Raw genomic sequence first — 15,464 nt, 5'->3', positions numbered from 1 at the left:
TCATCAAAGTCAAAGACCCCGAGCATATTTCTCATTGTATTACTAAATTTAATATAACCTCTTTAGGTTCATGAAACATGTTCACTTATACATTGAAAATATTACAATACATTGAAAGTATTACAATGATGAAAATTCAGCTTGCTGGAAGAATGCTTAAAAATTTCTTGCCCTGCCGTAGAATAACATAATTTATAACAGGCAATAAAAACAGTACTTAAATTATATGCATCTTTAATTAAAAGCTCAGGGAGAAAAAAAAAAGAGTATTTACAAAAAAATGGAACCAAATCCAAGGCCTAGCAATGTTTATCAGAGAAGTACAGATTTTAAAGACAGAAGAAAAAAGCTAGATTTTGTGATGAATTTTTTGTGATTATCAAAAATGTTGGTTAGAAGAGGCTTCTAGGGGTCATCAAGTTCAACAGTCCTGCCCAAATATCACTGACACTTGATCAGACCAACCAGCTGGTTTTTGTCCATTGTGGTTTTCAGTGTCTCAAACGCTGAAAACTGAAGCTTGAGCCACTTCCTACAAAAGATTATTCTCTTTCAATTTGCCCACAGTCCAGCTGAGCTGGCTGCTCCTCGTGCCCTTAGGAGGAAGCAGGATATTTTTCTAGGAAGGTAGGATTTCCTGTGGATTTCCTGTGGTCGCCTTGCTAGAAAGGGGCAGCAAGGCAGCACTGAAGAAGCAGCATGCCAGACAGCTGTTTTTTCACCCATCATCACCACAGTGGTGTCACTTGTGAGCTGTCCAAGAGGTGGATAGTATTTTAGCTGGTATGGCAAATCCACTTCCTCCTGGAGCAGAAAGCCAAACTGGCAGCACTTGAGACCGAAGACAGACCCAGATCCTTAAAGGAAATACATGCTGGTGTGTTTGCACAAATGCACCCATTTGCCTTGAATGTATTTCTATACTCTTATTAATTATTGGCAGCATAAATCACAGAATAACTTCTATTTGTTTGTTTTACCTTTCCAGCTAAAAAAACCCAGCACAAACCAAGCTTATAGTCTTTATTTACATTCTTACATAGGATTTTCTCAGTTGAAGTCTTCCTGTATTACGCTAATATGAAATCTGACATTATTTTTCTCAGGTATTGATGATCAGAATGAAACCCAAACTGTCAAAGCACAAGTATATTTGGGTAGGTCTCCCAACTATTTTGGTCTGGATTGCATACTAGAAACTTCTCTAATACAGATTTATTTTTCACTATTCCAGCAAGTGCACCATATCTTCATCAGAGATTTGCATGACGACAATAAAACTGAGACAAGAAAATCACAATACAGACAAAGCCTGCACACAGAAGAAGCTGTTTTGATGGAAAAGATTTCACTCTGGAAAAAAAATCCAGCCAACTTCAAAACTGGTTTTGATCAGTGAAGCCGGAGGAATCAAAAGGGAATGTTCCACAGTCTGGTCCTGCAACAGCTGCGCACACCAGCCCAGGCTCCTGCTCCCTGCTGACTTGTCCCACACTGCATTAGCAGGAATGCTTGACCTGATGAAGCTCAAGCTTTTGTAAACGTCTCTAAATATTTATGTTCACACAAAAAAACATCATCCTGTGACAAAAGTGAGATGGGTGTTCTTGTGGCTTGAAGAAAGCGCAAGGTCAGGCAGGATAGACTAGAGAAGGGAGGGCAATAAATTGGAAGGATAAAAGAGAAATGGAGAGTGCTTCTCTATGTTAATACAAGAAAAACTTATTCTGGGTCGGGTTCTATACTGCATTACTCACTTAAAGGCTCCCCCCAAAGCTGGCAGAAGGTTTGGACATAAAATAACTCCCTACTATAATGGAAAGACAACTTTGATCTCTTTTCCTTTGGGACATAGGAGAAGAGAGCCTCTCTTCCTGCCCTGTGGCTGTGGATAGCACAGACACATCTGCTTTGGTGCTTCTGGAAGGCAACAGGTCCCTGTAGCACTGGTCTCAGCTCCAAGAATTCTTCATGCAACCTTGAAGAAGAGAGGCACTAATGCTCAGTGCCTGCTTGAGAGCAACCACAGAAAACTCTTCTAAGTCAACGACACTTCCCAACCCAGTGTCTCATGTCAGAGTAGGATCAAGAAGTGTAGGGGCATGGATTTGGCAGGGGAGTACAAAAAGTCATTCAAAATGGCAGGCCTTCCTGGAGAGCAACTCTTCAATTTACTGTCTTGGCTGTTCCACAGCCTCTCAGCAAACATCATGGAAAAAATACCTCCCAGAAAAGGGACAGGTTTAACAGCTTTTGGAGTCTTGTCTGGCTACTCCCCAACTAGTTTCTGAACAAGCAGAGCTAAGGTCACTAAACAAAGAGACCACCTTAACTGCCAGATATATTTCACTCACACACAAAAAACTTTCCTCACCAAAACTTCCTGAAATATCAGGAGAGGGAGATGATGCAAGAATCAGCTACTTTTACCAACAGAACAGTGTATGCTACCATATCATACGCAAAAAAGCCGTGGTGCTAATTTTATATTACTATTGCTTTGAAAAATCAGCAAGAAAGGATTCCCAGTTTTATTCCTTGACTGATCACCTCCTCAGTTGCAGAGGACCAAGACTGGTGTACAGGTATGGCTGTAAAGGGTAAGCTTCATTTTCCAACAAAAAGACGTGTCCTTTTGAAATGCAAGTTTTACAGTCTTTAGGCTTGTGTGCTTTCGGATCTGAGGTCAATGAAGAAATCAAGGAAAAGGTGGCAGGAGGACATAAGAAATAATGACAGCTCAGAAAACATTTTACTGTTGTTCAAGGTAATCATTATTTGTCTACAGCATATGCTCAGGATACAGACTTTATTCTGCTACCAATCTTCCAATTTGGCAGGTTACCACCTACCATAAACCCAAATCACAGTTATTTAACTACCAAGTAGCAGGGGCAACACAACATTTCAAAACAATACAATTCATTAAGAAAGCATGTTTTAAAACTGATATGGGAATAGTTAGGACAGGATGTGTCTGATAAAGATGAGGCCAGGTTTCTACCTCTGTTTCACAGTTTCTAAACTAGCTCAGCCCATAGGAGAGTAATTTGTGTTGCAGACATAATAGTCTATTCAAATGCTGCCTAGGGCAGGAAATGAATTGCTGGCCTGCATTCAGTTCTTTGAGGACAAGTATTGACATTAAAGAAAAAAGTATAGGAGCATTTCCATTAGCCTCTTCCCAAGCCAGTCTCCAGCAGCTGGAGTAAAATTTGAAGAAGAAATTGTCTTGTTTAAATGGGTTATATTCCAAATTCTGGCCTCTACTGTCATCAGGAAAGATGTAAACAGCAATAATGCCATAAATGGGCCTGGTTGCTTTGTTCTCTACTGACAAATAAACATTTGCTTTAACGACATTTGCTTACTGAGCCCTTAAAGAAGCATGTGGGACTCACAGTGAATTCGCTGGACATTGTGCCAGGCCTGTATTTGGCTTTCCAGCATACGCTTACCTATCTTCTCAAAAGGTAATATGGAGTTAAATAATACATTAGAATTTTAAGAGAGATTGGGATTTCTTTCCCAGATCTTTCACAAAGGTGAATAGAATGTGTCATCTTCAATTTGGAATTCCAACAAGTATGTCATTACTGTGGAAAACAAAAGCTTTAAGAGCAATTTCTGTGGAAATCAGCTGTTAAATTCAGCAAACCTTTTTCTAGATGGGGTAACTACTAAGCTCTCTTTAAAATGTTTTAGCACTTCTCTCCAGCTCCAGTTTTTTTTCCTATATTTTTAGTTTCTTCTCCCAAATACATGACTGTACAGTTGAGGTTCAGCTGAAGTACAACAAACTAAATGGAAAGAGATGAATCACAGAGAGCAAAGGCACTGAATACAATCTCCGGGATAGATGAGTGAAGTCCATGAGGTGGAGGCTTGAGTATTTGGGAGATTTGGGTAAATCTTTTTTGCTGCAAGGCATCCTGTATGTCTGATGAATCACTTAAGGCTGAATTCAGGTAAATAAATGCAAGCATTTATAGCACAGGACACAACATTTTGAACTAGGTTTACTTTGCAGTCAATAGAAAAGAGCATTCTATTAAGTGCACATTTCTTTTTGATGACTATGAAGGAAGCCTAAGATAGCTTGCTGCGTTGGGGGCTTCTGCAGTTGCATGAGATGAATTCACACTTATAATTTGATTCTGAAACACACTTAAGTAGAGAAGTATTGTGGCCAGATTTTTAATGCCTTTACAAAAGAGATGTTCGCTGATAAATACCATGAAACTTCTATTTAAATGGAAGATTTTTCAAAAGAACTTATACACTTGAAACATCCAGACAATTAGAAAATACTCTAAGGTGTTGGAAACAGTCCACTGATCAGGATTTTGCAGCTCAGTAAATTAGGTATTTTTTCTCCTTCCTCCCTAACTCAAAAAATAGGGATAGTTGCATTTTGCTATCCTGTGGAAACACCATGAGAATTAACAGAAAAAAATTGGCATTCTCATACTGCAGTAATGGACAGACAAATTATCTGCAATGTATCCAGTACACATGAGATACCAGGCAGCCTACAACTGAATTCTTCTTTAGCTCAGATTGAAGCATTTTGAAGTCTGGTGGTCTTTATCTGATGACTGTAGTTTCTTCACAGACCCAGACCCTGACTAGGACAAATACATAGAAAAATATGACTGCAAAGTTACATGAGGAGAACAATCTTCCCATTCCAAGTGCAGATATGCATTGAGTACAGGGAGACACCAACTCTTCATCTAATTTTCAACCTTGGACACAAATCACTAGCCAGAGTAACTCTAATTTTTTGTTATTTCTTACACAAACTGCAATAGTTTATGAGAAGTGGTGAGCAGAAAGAGTGCCTAACAAAATGTTAAAGCAAGGGGTTAAAAAGACAAAAGCAGAACCATCTGGTCACAAAAAAAAAAAAAAAATACAAACAGTTGGCCAGCCTTACTCATACGGCAACTCTCTACAAATACTCAAATACATTTGTGAACTTTACCAAAAACAGTCTCAAAATGAGTCACACCATTAAAGGACAAAGAACTCAGCAATATTGCTCTTTCTACAGTAAATAAGAGCAGGAATGTTTTCCCCAACATCCCACTTGGCATGGCTGCCAGGGGTGCCATTAGCCTTTACAGCTCCAAAGAGCTGTAAGGTCCATTGTTGATTGTTTCTGCTGGTGAGTAGGCAAAAGAGGAACTGCTGCTCTTTCATCAGAATTGCTGCTCTTTCATCAAGGAACTAAGTCCCAGTGTGTCTGGAGCCAAAGCATGGCAGAAAACGTGCCTCTTAGAAGGGTAAGTATCCTTATTTCCCTATGACATTTCTAAGTCACCACTGAATAGGGGTATGAGCAGGAACCTGAACAGGGTTACATGCAGTGGTAGGGACCAAATTACACAACTGCACTGAAAAATAATTGCGTTATAACATAGCTGAGGGCTGGTTCCCAGGTCAGTACTGCTCCCTGTGCACTCTGTCTGAACAACTCCCAAACTGCTTGTGAGTCGCTTGGGTGACTCCTGACAGAGACCCTCCCAGGGATGCCCCCACCCACCACCACTGCAGCCACTCCCCAGAGCTCCTGGCCCTGCTGCAGTGCATCAGCACTCCCAGGAAAGCCCTAGTAGGACAGTCCTACTGGGATGGCAACCTCTGCTCCGTGCATTCCCAGAATACAGGTAGCCCCCACACCCCTGTGTCCCACCTTCCCATCTGTCAGATGCAGGTAAGGCCATCTTCCTCTTTCGTGTGGTTAGGCACTGGAAAGACACCAAATGTTCAGGTACTGTGGAATTAGGCTTGAAAAAGAAGGAAGACAGAAAAAAAGGTCTGTATGTTAAGGGTACTATTCAAGAAATATACTTGCTAAATTACTCCAACTCTCTTATTGCTGTACTCAGCTGCTTCAGAGACTAGAAAAAAAAGGTGCCTGATGTTTTACTAGTGCATTTGAGTGTGAAATAAAAACTCCAGCTGCACTAGGAAGATAAACTGCTTAAGCAAAACATATTTTGAACCATTTCCTCACTGTTTCATTATCCAAATAAAACACTGCCCACCACAGCAGTGTAAATGGCACCACAACACAGTAAGTAGAAAATACAAAGCCCTGGGGCATTTGGATGGTGAATTTAAAGAACTGAATCATCTTTAATATGCATACTAAAGGAAAAATACCAGGTTTCATCTTGCAATGTGAGGCAGAGTCGACAAAAGGCTGTAATAAGAGATAATCGCATTACTGAAGTGTTGGCTTAGTCAGTTTAGGAAATATACCCATCTGCTGTTTACAAATCACTTGTAGGGTTTGGTAATTATCATTTTGTCTCCAAGAGGAATATTGACCTGCTTGCACATTTTGTGTCCTCCCATTAATTAAATCAAGCATCCGCTAAGGGTTCAACCAGCTCGTACTTCACAAACTGGAGTCCTGCTGGCATTATGTTAGGAAAAACGTGTTGTAATGACGTTCATTATCTCACTGGCATTTTGCAGGCAAAGGGAAATGGACTAATGTGAGGTCATTATGGAATCAAAGCAAATACAAATTAGTTTTAATGCTGCCGTTCACAACACAGAGGATCAGTGAAGGCACTGAAGGAGAGAGACTGAAGCAGCTGAATGAGGCAGAGAGAAGATGACAGAAAGGAAATTTTAAGAGATGATATGACAAATTTAGCAACATTGACAGAGGAATGAGATTTGGAGGCCAGAGAGAAAAGGAGGTATCAAAAAGGACATGAGACAAGGGCAATTGGCTTGTGCCTATGCCAACAGAGAATTAAGCCAAGAGAAGAACTGCAATATTAAATGACTAGAAATGCAAAATTTACCCCTTTTATGCAGCAGCTTAATCCAATTTAAATACCAAACCGCCTTCCTGAGATGAGGAGAAAGTACAGGCATGCATGTATGTACTGGAGTGATCTGATGGGGAAGCTGATAAGCAGTTCTGGCACACTCAAAACTGCTCCCAAAACAAAGGGTGAGAGAGCATGATGGGGACCAGAGGCGCTTTGCTGCACAGCTGGTTAATGGCCTTGGGCATCCACCCTCCTCCAGTAACTCCACTGGGCCTCCAAAACACAGTACGAATGCAGTGGATCCAGACTCTGCTTATTCATGTAGACTCCAGCTTCAATTTTTTAAGTTATACAAAAACAGACAGATAAAATTTAAAAAAAAGAAGTTACACAAAACACCTGACAATACCTCATCTCATGCTGGCTCCAGTTTCACGGACAAATATTTAGCAAGGGATGCTAAAATTTATCTCTTCATTACAACCACGGCTAAGAGTTGTTAGGTCATTATTTGCAGGCATTCATATTTCAGTGCCTAAGGACTGTTACCATGCACAAGTACCTCTTAAGCAGAGTTTCAGCAGTCTACAGAAAATCTGGCCTAGGAAAAGGCCCATAACATTTTGTGGTTTTTTTAACTACTGAGAAATCTCTAGTTTGGGTCATGTCCCTCAAAGATTCACACGGCCGATCTCCAAGGAAGAAGCTGCTAAGTAATTATCACACATCCTCTTTTCTGTGAAGGGAATAATTGTTTACAATTACTGTACTAAACAGAAGCACACATTATGTACACACACTGACTGAAAAGATGTGTATTTTGAGAATGAGAATAAACAAAACAAAAAATCCATCTGGATGCAAAGAACACCTCTGCAACACTGTTTAGAAGACTCTCTTATTTTAAAGAGGTCAAACTGCTGCACCAATCTGTTTTGCAGAGATTTACAATGGATAATGTGATTTTGTATAACAAAAGCTGGGGGAGTGGTAAGTTAGTTGGTTGTCAGCTGACCAGGATCTTGACAAACTTATCATGACAGCTTCGCAGCAGCAAAACTTTAGTCAAAGCTGATCCACAATCAACTGAAGTCAACTGAAAATTATTTCCAGAGTAGGATTCATCCAAACATAGGTCCCAACTCTGTTCAACAACCAAACTCTGAGTTTGCTGTCTAAATTTCTGTACAGCTGACAAAAAAATGGGTGCTTTTGGGCTTTTCTTTCCTTCAGACAACACTATGTCTCTAGTAGTCTAAAGCAGGACTTAGTAAGCTTGCCTCTTTTACTGCTGACTGTAAAGGAAGCCTATGCTAACTAACTCGGATTTATATTAATTCTTCCTTCCCTCATTCCTCAATGACTCCTTTAGCAATAGATGGAGCATATGCACTTTGCAAAAGACATGCACTACATTATTCTGGGTATTTCTAGGCCAGGTTTTGATCAACCCATTTTTTTCACTATGGATTTTCTGCAGTCTCCAGTAGGCAATGCATGATGCTCTCACAGTTTCATTTTTCTGGCCTGATGTACACTTGTGCAAACTATTGCAGTATCCTTCTGCAGAGACATTCTTACCCTCATTCTTACCCTCTGTGCCTACTGTCATGATCTGCCACCACAAGCCAGGGAAGTCAGGGCTCTTGGCCATCAAACTGGAAGCAAACCCACAACCCTGTGTCAGATATCATGCCAAACTTTTACACAGGGAGAAACTTTGACAGGTATGGGAAAAAACAGTGTCTTCAGTCTCTTAATTCAAAATAAATTCTACTTTGCACAGTCTTTGTACCATTTGACCCTTTAGATTACCTGGCATCACTTAGAAAAGTGCCAAGACAATTGAAGGCTGAACCCAGCTGCAGTGCTCATCACCACACTCCTGCAGACTGTGAGGCACGGCTTTCACCTGCCCTGCAGCTCTTTTACTCACCCAGCTGTGTAAAGGGACATTTACATCAAGTGGTCCTGGTTCCACCTTATTCACAAAAACCCTACTTAAAACAAAGGTATATGATGATGATGATGATGAAGGCAGGCAGTGGAAAGGAGCTCTTTCTGTTTAATCCATTTCTGTGCAGAGGCTTCTGAGGTTTTAAAATATTGAATATACCAGCTTTAGAGCACATTTACTGCTTCAGCCTTCATTCTACAAGTATTTTTTAAATATATACACAAGCAAGAAAAAGGTCAAATGGAGATCACCAAGTTCCTGCTATTGATCTGTAGCTATTTCTATATTTTTCTGTTCTGGTTGAAAACTGTTAAAACAAATTTACATGGCATCTTAACTGGTAAAGGTTTTGTTGTTTTGTTTTGTTTCTTTTCAATAAAAGATAATCCAAATTGCTTTGCTGAAAATCAGTTTGCTGCACAGAGTAAAGGGAGAAGGTGGAAAGAGAAGACAAACTCATATCTGGTATCTTACTGAAATGACAGGTTTGCTCTCAAGTCATTACAGAACTGTACCTACAAAAAGTCCACAGCACAGATAAAGATCTTTGCAGTGCAACATCACGACCTCTCTCACAGGTTTATCCCCAGTGAGCTGGAGGAGTTAAAGGTTACTATGCAGTAAACTGTGAGATGGTTCCTGTGCTCAGAGCAGCCACAGAGCTGTCTGGGACTCCTGGAAGAGACTAACCTCCCGTTCAGAGGAAAGTGAATGGGCACAGATTAAATGAGTTCTTCCCATTTGACTGTAAAACATTCATTTTGGATACAGCTTCTAGTAGTTACCTGAACAAAGAAAAATGAACAGAAAAATACAGTGCCACACTTTACACAGGTGTTACTCATTTTTTTTAATATCAAGCTAATAAAGTAAAAATGTTTTTTGGTGCTCCATATGGTGGATGCTATCTCATTGAAACTCAGAATCACCAGCTGGCTCCACTGGGCTGCACTAACAATGAAATCCTTAATGAAGCTGGAAGACAGAATTCTGAAGAAGAATCTGATGACACATTACAATCATCAATAATTTTTTTTTGCTACATAAAAAATTTGAAAATCACTTGAATTCAGTAATTGTGTATGAAACACAGGACACCAAGCAACAGCTATTCTTGTTTCTTTACAGATAAGGCATTTATTGTGCTTCTCAGGGAGTCCTAAAAAATTGTAGCCACAGTATATTCTAGCCTTTATAGAGAAACTTATTTTATAACCCTAGCCAGCCAATCATATCTGTATCACATGTAACTATAGCAATGTTTTATAAACAACAGCAAGAAGACAACTGAGTGGTGAGTGAAGTAATTCAATCGACCAGTAACGACAGGAAGCTGAAATTAATAATGTGGAGAAAGGAAAAATAGAGAACACAACCAGAAGACGACAAGTGAAAGCCAAAGAGGAAAGCTGAAACCACATAAAAGTGTTACTTTAAAGAAGTGCTTAATCAAACACACGAGTCCAATGCTCATTTGTTTTCCCCATTTTGTCATAAAAGAAGAGCAATTCCAAAGTGTTTCAAAGACATCATGGGAGGTAAAGTTTCTGCAATTTAAGACAATATGGTAAGGAAAAAACTCTTTAATGTAAAACACAGTGAAAAGCTGATTATGATTTTACCACAAATTTTGCTTTGTTTTCTTAAATTTATTTGCATTTAAAAGCATTCTTTTTTTCTTGATGACTACACTGCTGGGTCCTGCTATGCCAAAGCAGAGTTCCAGCTCGCTTTGTTAAAAGCTCAGTTGTCCAAAAAATATTATTTTTGGACTGTGCTTTTTCTGATTTGTTTTAAATGTTCAGAATGTTTCTTTACCCACAAAGGCTGAGTAAATTGTCATCTGCTGTCTTTGAATTTTATCCAGAACTTACAACTGAAACTTTTTTGTGCGGGTCAATACCAAAATCTTTTGTCTTCATAGAACTCCTTAAGCTTGTGAAGATACACATGACGTCCTCAGTGAGTCTGGATTACACTATGTCACTGAAACCACCTAAAAATTCAAGTAACATAAGAATTACAGTTCTGCATAGCTGCAATATCTAAACTTCCAGGTCTATGAAGTAGCAAGTGAAGCTGGGTGATATATAACACACCTGTGTAAACAGCCTTCATTTGGAGGTTAAGAGTAAAGAGAAACAAAAAATTCCTATCAGCTCCTCATCTTTGTACCAACTTCTATGCCAACGAGCTGTAACTGTGTGTTTTAAGGACACTGAAGGTTGATTAGGTGCAGCTGTAACCAAGATTCCTGGAACTGCAGAGAGCAGAAGAATCTAACAGTCTTTAATACACATGCTGCAAGTTGGCCCAGGGTGATGCATACCAAATGCAAATAAATATTAGAGAAAGTGCACAACATTCCCATTGTTAACAAGGAAAAAGTGTACGATGTATATCCACGTGAAAATGCTGGATTTTGTCTGGAGCAAAATCAGAAGAATTTTTTTTCCCTTTTGTTTTTTTTACAAGAGTTCATCTGAAGCCCTAAGGAGTCCATTGCACACTAAACAGCACCTATCAGCCACAGAAATTCTGAGCAAAGGCAAGAAACAAGTCTGTAACCCACGTGAACATTGCAGACAGGTACATGGGTCGCTCTCAGACTTGGTCTTGCAAGTCCCTCCCAGGCCACTCTGGGATCTGGGGATAACACTGCTGGCCTAAACAAAAGCTGTTTTCTACTATCTAATGTGTGCATGGAAACACAAGCCCTAACCAAGCCTGTTATAATGTCAACCTGCAGTATTTTGTCAGTTGTGCAAGACTAGAGACAAGTATTAAACCTAAATCATACTATGGACACAGTCTGGGGCAATAAACCTAACTACAGCATGAAAAATTCAGGTTAGACATGGGGAAAATCCTTCCCTGGGAAGTGCAGAAAAACATCAGAACAGATGCCACTTGTGTTCCTAACCTGTGTCCTAGCACCCTTCAACTGCCTCTTTTTGTTCTGTCCTAGCTGATATTACACTCTTGTTGTGTTTTTTCAAGAACCCACAATGATCTCCACATGGCTGTAAATACAACAAATCCTATTAACAAATGGTGACCATGACAAGATTTATAAGAGATATTCAGAATCCACCTTACAAATATAAGCCCCAGCTCTTAAAAACCCCTCTCTTTATAAATAGGCATAATTAATTACCAGCAATATCAGATATTGGAGAACTAACTGTTCTTGTAATAGTTTTGCAGGATCAGGCCCTAAAACCAGAGGATACAGATGGTGAACACAAGATGCAAACTGAGTGAAAACAATTCTCCTTTTCCCCAGTGGCAGAATGCCAGCTAGTTAGAGTCTGCTAACGATGGTACAAGAGGAAGAACTGTCATGCATATGTGCCAAACTTACTCATATAAAAAGTGAATTTGGCATCAATATCTCTTGCAGCTAATCAACAAGATGAGATAAGTGGGGCAACAAATTATGCCCCTTTTAATCAGCTAGCACTATCATCTCCTTTATAAACAGGGAGAGTTTCTAAATTTGTTTTTGGTAAGTTTAAAGCAGTAAAAGAAGATGGAAACATCCTGTTAACAAAATACTGGCTCAACCATCAAAGGACTTCCTACAGACTTCAGAACATCATCAAAACACATAAATAGCATCACTCCACAAAGAAAAGTCAGGAATGAAGAGCAGATTCATCACTAGGTGTTTAAAAGCTAGTTGAGAAAAAGTAAATTATTAGATCCTAATGGTGGATTTTCAACAGTGGGACTTCACTGTATTGATGAAGAAACAAAAGTTTGAGAAATTAGGCTTTTATTTTACTTGTTGCTTGACTAAACAACCAGATAACTGTGTTATTTCACCTCCTGTTGTAAAAAGGAGCAGAATGAAAACCTAGAACTGTACCAGCTTATCTTCCTTCAGAATGCAAATCTTCTCTGAAATAACTAAATGCCAACTCTTGGTATTCAAAAGGTGGCACCTTGCTTGGACAATGTATCCCTGACACGAAAATCTGCAAGGGAGAATTCCCACAGCTCCTGATACACCAGTCCCCTCAGAAGAGCTCCAGAACCACATCCATTTATATTTTGGCACTCCTCAGTGTGAAAAGCCTCAGTAATAGAATATAATGGTTTGCAAAGAACAGCCATTAAAAAAAAAAAGGATTAAAAATGGCCTACGTATTTAAGAAACTTTTCTTTAAGTGATACAAGTCTGAACATATGATTACTTAAATAACAACAAAAACCCCAAGCCTATATATTTATATTTATACAGGAAATGACTAAGAAAATCTAGGTTTTCTTCCAGATTTGAAAGATCCTTGTGAAGGATGCCAGTAGACATGCCAATCTATACAAAAATCTTTCAGTAATATAGAGCTCTATAAAATCCAGTAATTCAAAACTAATTCAGCTGAAAGCCAAATGAGAAGCTGCATGGTTCACCTGGTTTGTGAAAGACTTAGAACCTTCAGTAATCCAGTGCAAAACAATTTGCCAAACAGAACCGCTTGACTATAGAGGGTGAACACAAAACCTTTGTTTATAAATGCATAAGGCAACTGCCTGAGGAACAGCCCAGCCGTGCATTAGTCCTGCAATGTCCCCTCATCTTGCTTTCTCTCTCTGTCAAAGAGAAATTAAATTCCCTTGAGAGTTTCTGTGGCCATTGAAAAAAACATTTCAACAATCCACCTCCAGGATTTACTCCACTGACCACTAATGCCAAAGGCCCCAAAACCACTTACACTGAAAGAAGATGAGTTTTGCAATTTGGAGCTGCATCTATAAAGCAATGAAAAATTGATGGTTTCCTTTTGACTGGCATAGAAATGGCTGCTTTGTGCATTTCTTTCCTCGGGGAATCCATTGCTATAATTTTCCACTGGAAAGTTTCTGTATTACTGCATTGCTAAATAACTGAAGTAACTGCAATGATGACCTAATCTGGGTCATCAAAAACCTGGGATTAATCACATTCCTAAAAACAAACAAAAAATTGTTATATAAATTTACTTGCTCAACTGTCTGCAATTATTTTTATCAAATCATTGCAGTGTTTTTCAAAATGTTAAAACACGGGCTGGGAGTTCTGCATTTTTCACCTATAACAAATAAAAAAAGTAATTTACATTTCATTTTGTTTCATGCTATTATCAATAGCATATGCACTGCAAACACCATCCCTTTCAGGATGCCAAAGAAACAACAGAAACATTAATCTAGCCTCAGAAAACCCTGCAAGTTGGCTGAGTATTAACCTCAGATGCTGTGAGGTTAAGCAGCTTGCCTATGGTCACATAGTGAATTTGACAGGATCAGAAACAGAGGCCAAATTTCCTGATTCCCCAGCCCTATAATAAGGCAACACTGATGTAATTGCTTTATTTTAATTTAACGGTCTGTACAATTCATGTTTCTAAATCTCCAGAGCTTGTACCAGCAGGTATTAATGCTTTACTTCAGGTTCAAAAGTACAACGTACACTAAAAGCTGTTTTTAGGTTAATGGAAATGAACTGGCCCATTTCTAAGCACCGAGCTGTTTAGAGCATGTGATGCTTACAGACCTGTATGGGAATGCTGATGGGTTCCATCACCCATATCAGAGCTGGCAATGCAATGCCCAGGCCAGCTTTGCTCTGGGACATTTTGAGACAGAGTAAAAATTTTCCAAGGTAGAAATCTATTTTGATTTAAGTAAAATGTACATCTTTGAATTAAGTCTGTAGCTTGCTGTTTAGTCTGACTGCCTGTTCTCTTGAAGGGCCTGTGCTTAGAGAGACTGCTTCAGCCAAAAGACAAGAGATAAGGGGGCAGGAGGGAGGCAGACAGAGCAGGGCAACCTGACCCAAGAGTTCCTCCTGAAGAATTAGCAGCAGGTGTCTCATGAAATCAGTAAAATGAATATGTATGAACCTATTGTGAAATTATATGGATATGTATTTGAGAAGGCCAAAAAAGAGACCTGAAGTTCTCAGAAGTACGCCTGTCATTTTAGAGGAACAATTCCCACACGTGTCCAGCGCTCTAAAAACATACCGGCTTTACAACCTTCACAAAGTTGTTGAGTTTTAGTTTCTTCCTCCACAAAACAATTTCCACACAGGTCCTCTCTGGGTAATCTTGACCCAGCCCTTGCTGGCTCAGCCTGAAATGCCACCAAGAGAGGTCATTCCCATTAGACTGAGCATACCCTAACGAGGAGGGAGGGTCTCCAGTGGGTTTGGCAGGGAGCCACCTGCAGGCATAGGATGCTCTGGCTCCAACAGATCAAGCAGTGGCTCATTAGAACTGCCAGAGGGCTCAACTGCCTCAATTCCCCAGTGCCATTTCTGCTGACGCACTGTGTGCTCAGCACGTCTCCCTGGAAGAACTCCAAATTGTTTATTTCTGGTGGATGCAAGAGCACCCAGACGTGGAGAGCTAAGACAAGCTGCAGGCACCCACGCTTTGGAAACTCATAATTTACACTACTTGCAGAAACATATGCCTCAGACCACCACACAAGTAGACAATCCTTTCCTGTGTCCAGAAACTACCTCCAGTACTCACTCAAAATCGAAGTCTGCCATTCCAGAAAGTTTCTCACATGAAAAATACAGCTTCAAAATTTCTTTTGACCTTCCCTGTCTTCATTGTGCCTTCATTTCTCTTGCTAACTGACTGCAGTTTCCCCACATTTTGATGCAAATTTTTTCCCCGACTTGCACGCTTTGTTGCTCTTAGTGGTCCTACCCA

General features: G+C 39.7%; 1 protein-coding gene across 1 annotated transcript in view; it reads right to left on the bottom strand.

Annotated features, from left to right (window-relative positions):
* RPS6KA2 (ribosomal protein S6 kinase A2) overlaps positions 1–15,464 on the bottom strand; it is a 158,591-nt gene that overhangs the window by 98,012 nt on the left and 45,115 nt on the right. The window lies entirely within an intron of this gene.

Source organism: Fringilla coelebs (genome assembly GCF_963513975.1).
Source record: "Fringilla coelebs genome assembly, chromosome: 3".
In the NCBI taxonomy this organism is placed as follows: Eukaryota; Metazoa; Chordata; class Aves; order Passeriformes; family Fringillidae; genus Fringilla; species Fringilla coelebs.
Note: the sequence above shows the minus strand (reverse complement) of the source record. Positions and strands in the feature narration are given on the sequence as shown.